The sequence below is a fragment of the Megalobrama amblycephala genome, linkage group LG7, assembly GCF_018812025.1.
Source record: "Megalobrama amblycephala isolate DHTTF-2021 linkage group LG7, ASM1881202v1, whole genome shotgun sequence".
NCBI lineage: Eukaryota > Metazoa > Chordata > Actinopteri > Cypriniformes > Xenocyprididae > Megalobrama > Megalobrama amblycephala.
Genome location: NC_063050.1, coordinates 47,814,715 through 47,820,714, shown reverse-complemented (window position 1 = coordinate 47,820,714; position 6,000 = coordinate 47,814,715).

The following is a 6,000-nucleotide window of genomic DNA, read 5'->3' as shown; positions in this document are numbered from 1 at the left end:
GGGAAAAGGCAGAGTGTGAACTTTTGCAGCTGTGTGTTTATGTCTGTGTCTAAAAGATTAGGACTTTCATGCTTCATCGATCCTTTGGCCCGGACGCTTTGCATGGGGTAACTTGTATCTTTAGAACGGCACAGTTTGTTCCTTCTTTGGTTCCAAACTGAGGTTCAATGATATTCGTCCCTCCATGAAAGCTGCTGATAAAGTTCTGCCACGATCAGCATATGTTTAACTTTAAAACAAATGTCATCAAAATCCCTGCTGATTCGGATTACAGCACGAGACGGGGGAGGGGAGGTGTGAAGATGATGTCACACCTCTCACGCGTGGCTTTGTGACTTCAGCCATATCAAGTAGAAAGGAAAACAGCTTATGTTTATCTAAGTAAACAAACAGGATGAACAGAGTAATCTATTTGTAGACTGCAATTCTGTGTATGTGCATGTATTTGCTTAGTTTGACATAAAATTGTCCCCAGACCTTAGCCACATCTGTCTTTGGGAATGTACTCAATTGGAAAAACTAATCATACATAAAATAAATACAGTTTTATTTTATTCTAAAACAATAGAGATCTGTGATATGTCCTCATTTAGATTAAACATGTAACATGTGTACATATTTAGCTGTAGTTTGTCTTCAGGAATTACCTAAATCCGACAAAACCTATTACAAATTTGAACAATAGAAGTCTAACGTATGCCATTATTTAGATAGCAAAGTAATTTTGTGTGTGTGTGTTTTTGTGACATATCAGGACACAAATGTGTATAATGACATGGGTAGAACATAGGTAATACAAAAAGAGGTGTCTTATGAGGACATTACCCCCTGTCCCCACTTTTCAAAAGGCTTATAAATCATACAGAATGAGTTTTTGTGAGAAAGTAAAAGTGTGCACAGTTTCCTGTGATGGTTAGATTTAGGGGTAGGGGGATAGAAAATACGGTTTGCCATTACGCTTATGGAATGTCCCCACAATTCACAAATATGAACATGTGTGTGTGTGTGTATGTATGTTTGACAAAAGGCAGGAACAGAGCATGTCTGAGCGCAGAGGGACTAAAGGGCATTTGAAGGTAACGGTTCCAGTTAAGTTGTAACCCAAGACGGATTATATTCATGATGTAAGCACCAGACCTTCCCAGAAAAGACAAGGTTTTATAAATAGCACAGGTGCATGCTCAGCATGGTTTATACAACTGCCTGTATATTTCATATTATATTAATGCTCTCATTCAGTGCTGACACACGTGAAAGGGAACAACACTCCGCCCAGGCTAATTTTACTGGGCTGTTTAAGATCAGGGTCAATCATGAGTGTTATTGATTTGTTTTGCCAAGAATGCACCATGTAACTCAACAAAAGCTAAAACATCTTTATCAAAGCAGAAGAAGATACAAGATCTTTTATTTGTTCAAATCATTGGAGAGTACAGCATGTATTTGTAGCATTGTTTGCTGAGTCTGTTCACCCCCACAGCTGCTAACACACACACACACACACACAGGAAGTGAACCTTCCTGCTTACACAAGCTTAATATCATATTCCACCTACAAAATAATTCAAGATGACCTCTTGGTGGTCTATTTCATTTTGTTGTTATGCTCTAGAACTGATAAAATCTAAATAATCTGATAGACTTAATGCAACAAAAGCAGTGTCAGTGTCAGTTCTTCGGTGCTGCCTTCAGGGAAAGGCAAATTGCAAAATCATCCTTTCTGATTTAATTTTCGTTGCATTAAACTTTAAATGAATTGGAATGGATTCACCACAAAGATAATGATCTTATGTGTCTGTAATGTGATTAGGTCATCATGACTCTATTGCACAGTGTTTCCTCTGGGAAGCAAACCAATTTCATGCATTGTGCAAAGACATGATGCATATAAATTGTCAATAAAATTTGTTAATAATGACAGAATGACTTTGTATAAACCAGCAAAAGGCTTCTTTTTGTCACTTTTGCTGGCAGTCATTTAGAAATCTTTTTTTTATATATATTCTGTAAATTATTTGTAAAAAGAATGAAATGTAACTACACGTAGAATGAATATGAATGCAGCCATATTAAGAATATTTCACTGACAAAATGATTTTTTATTTAGATTTTGTGTGTTGTCCATTATTAAAGTATTAACGTTTTTAGTGTTTATACAGTTAAGTAAAAAAAACAAAATGTATTTTGACCTGGATGGATAGTCACTCAACTTAATTATAAATATTTAAATAAATAAATACAAACCAAAGGGAGGAGAGGAGAAGGGTAATCGAGTGTATGGAGGGGGTCATTTTAATCAGATAACAGATATAGATATACCAATCAATGAGCTGAAGGTCAGATCTGACCCATCAGAGCAGCTCCATGACAAGTATAAGCGAGGCTGTGAGCGATAGACCTCTGTAAAAAGCTGTATAAATCTCCTGGATCACTTATTTTCCACAACTCATGTCATCTGGAGTTTTTTGTCTACTGAAATTTCGGGGAAAGATATTTTTGCAGTGTTTCATCATCCAAAAACAAATAATAGTACAACCCACTGAAGAGATGTCTATCCTTCACAGCCTCGCTTTCATTCCCATTAAAAATCAAAGATGGCGCTGCTGTGAGTAAGGTCTATGAGAGAAGTAATATTATTTCTGCAGTAGCATGCACAGTATATATATATATATATATATATATATATATATATATATATACACACTACCGTTCAAAAGTTTGGGATCGGTAACATTTTTAATGCTTTATAAAGAAGTTTCGTCTGCTCACCAAGGCTGCATTTATTTAATTAAAAATACAGTAAAATCAGTAATGTGAAATATTACAATTTAAAATAACTGTTTTCTATTTGAAAATGTAATTTATTCTTGTGTTGGCAAAGCTGAATTTTCAGCATCATTACTCCAGTCTTCAGTGTCACATGATCCTTCAGAAATCATTTTAATATGATGATTTGCTGCTCAAGAAACATTCATTATTATTATCAATGTTAAAAACAGTTGTGTACTTTTTTTTCAGGGTTCCTTGATGAATAGAAAGTTCAAAAGAACAGCATTTATCTGAAATACAAAGCTTTTGTAGCATTATACACTACCGTTTAGTTAGTTAAGTTAAGTTTAGTTAAGTTTAGTTAAGTTAAGTTTAGTTAAGTTTGGGGTCAGTAAGAATTTTTATTTTTATTTTTTTTAGAAGAATTTAAAGAAATTAATATTTTTTTTCAGCAAGGATGCATTAAATCAATCAAAAGTGGCAGTAAAGACATTTAAAATGTAACAACAGATTATATTTCAAATAAACGCTGTTTGTTTGAACTTTCTATTCATCAAAGAATCCTGAAAAAAAAATATTGTACACAAATATTTTGTACATCTGTGCACAATAAATGTTTCTTGAGCATCAAATCATCATATTAAAATGATTTCTGAAGGATCATGTGACACTGAATACTGGATTAACGATGCTGAAAATTCAGCTTTTCCAACACAGAAATAAATTACATTTTATATTATATTCCAATAGAAAACAGTTATTTTAAATTGTAATAATATTTCACAATATTACTGTTTTTACTGTATTTTTAATTAAATAAATGCAATCTTGGTGAGCAGACGAAACTTCTTTTAAAAATATTAAAAATCTTACCGATCCCAAACTTTTGAACGGTAGTATATATATATATATTTAATAGCATGGGAGTGTGTTATAGCAAAGGGTGAAGTGTGTGAGAGAAAAGCCTTAAAACCTCCGTCATAAATCAACAATTGCATCTCTCCCACATAGAAATGGTTCCCTATGGACATGTTGTGGTGACGCAGACAGGCCTTATGGGTGGCTTTACTTTTTTCCCCACATTGTTCTACTTCTTTTTGTATTTTTAACGAAAAACTTCCCAAATGCATGGAACCACTATTCCCTCTGATTATAGTTTTGTGCAAAAGTCTTAGGCACCCCCCCCCAGTTTACATTTTTGTAATATTCCAGTGAAATGTTTGTATACACAAAGAGTCTGACAACAGCTGGTGCTCCACATCATCTCACCATCATCGAGTCCATCTGGACACAAAAATCTCACTGAATTATTACAATTAATGGCAAAATGTAAACTGATATTTCCTACTGACACACTACAACTAACTCTATAAATGATTTCCAAATGACACTTCCCAGATAACAACTTTGTGCCGGCCCACATCTGCCACGTGTGGTTTGATGATCTGGGCCACTTGTGGTGTAGAATGATGGCACTTGGGCGGACCACTCCTGTTTACCAGATCAGATCCACAAGCAGGCCATAGCAGTGCCACATGCCTGCCAAGAGCAAAGAAGTAAACCAGAAGTGGACCTTATCTGAGCCACAAAATCTTTATATATTATGTATAGAATCATCTTAGCATAACAAGCTTGTTAACAAGCAGAAAAAAGAGACATCAGAAAAACACAAGAGCTACAACTGACTTCAGCCACAGCCTTAGATTAAATCAACTGAAGATAAAAGAAGACATTTAATCTCTCCAGATCTCAGCAGAGGAGGGTTAAACAACTCCACAAACAATATTACAGCTTCACGTATTACTAACCAAATTGACTTTATTTCTGTCATTCATCTACAGAAGTTCTTATTGAGAATTAACAGAAGTTTAACGGTCATGTTTGTTCCATAATGGTGATTGGTGTTTCCATTAGTTGGGCTCTTATAATATGTTTGTCTTCTCTGGCTGCTGTGAGTGTGTGTTTGTGAAACGCATTTGCAGTAGAAAAAAGCTTACATGAAATCAGATGATGATTTTTTTAAGCTATTGATGGTTTGAGCCTGAATCACTGATGTTATTTGAACATAACAATTGTGTTTTGCCATTGATACTATAATACCTGTTTTACTGCAACATGAGACCACACTATACTTCAATAATCAGAAGATTGAAGATAAAAATCGTGAGCAAAAAATAATAAACCACAATTACAAGTAATCGGCATATGAATCTCAACAGTGGTGACAACAAAATATTCAGACAATCAGCCTTAGCTATGTCTTGAATGGATGGTTCGTGCAGTTTTAAACAGCGGCGTATGAACAGAGCCCATAGTTTTTTATTAAACAAAATAAATAAACACACGTATATGTAGCTAACATAGCCTTTATACATGTGTGCATTATCACCTCGGTGATGACACCAAAGTGTACTGTACCTTATTTGTGAATAGTACCAGTACTGAGGGTGGAGAAGGATACAAAAACTTATTTTGGCCTCTAAAATCCAAGGTCAGGCACATAGCACACAATGGGAGGAAATGCAACACTATTGTTATTTTCTCTAGCAGTGGTGATCCAACTAAAATCAGGACACAGAGTTCACAAAGAACAAAGAAAAGATCTGTTATCTCACTTATTGCTCTCTTACTTGCAAAGGGATTCACAAATTCCATCCTGCAAATATTATGTATACGTTATTTTGAATACTACTTTCATATTTCATTTGACAACACAGTGCAGCTTTATCAGCAACATGAAGTGTTTTATTAATGCAAGATTCATGATTGAAGCATTATTTCTGGCATTGATTGCCACTCAAAAAAGCGTTTCAGTTATGCTTATGAAAACAGCTGTGACAGATATTGGCGGTGATGGCTGTTATGTTGTCCATTATAAATGAATCGCACTTTGCATCTCTTAAAAGCTGTTCTTTTCATTTTTATTATGTAATTATATAATAAATATACTCTTGCATATACTCTTTTCTCTCACACAAACACATATTCTGAAGCAAGTATTTTTACTCACTGTGAGACACATGTAGACATCACACGTCTGAAGATATCAGATAGCTCTGCTTAACACACACTGATCCTCTCGGGTGCCAAAGCACATTTTTAATTTATCAAGGCCCACATTAGTTAATCACCATCAAAGATCAGTCAGTGATATGGTGACAGAGCAGGTAGAATTGCTTTCAATTCCTAGGTGTACCAACACCTAAAATTCAGGATTGTATTCAGTATCTC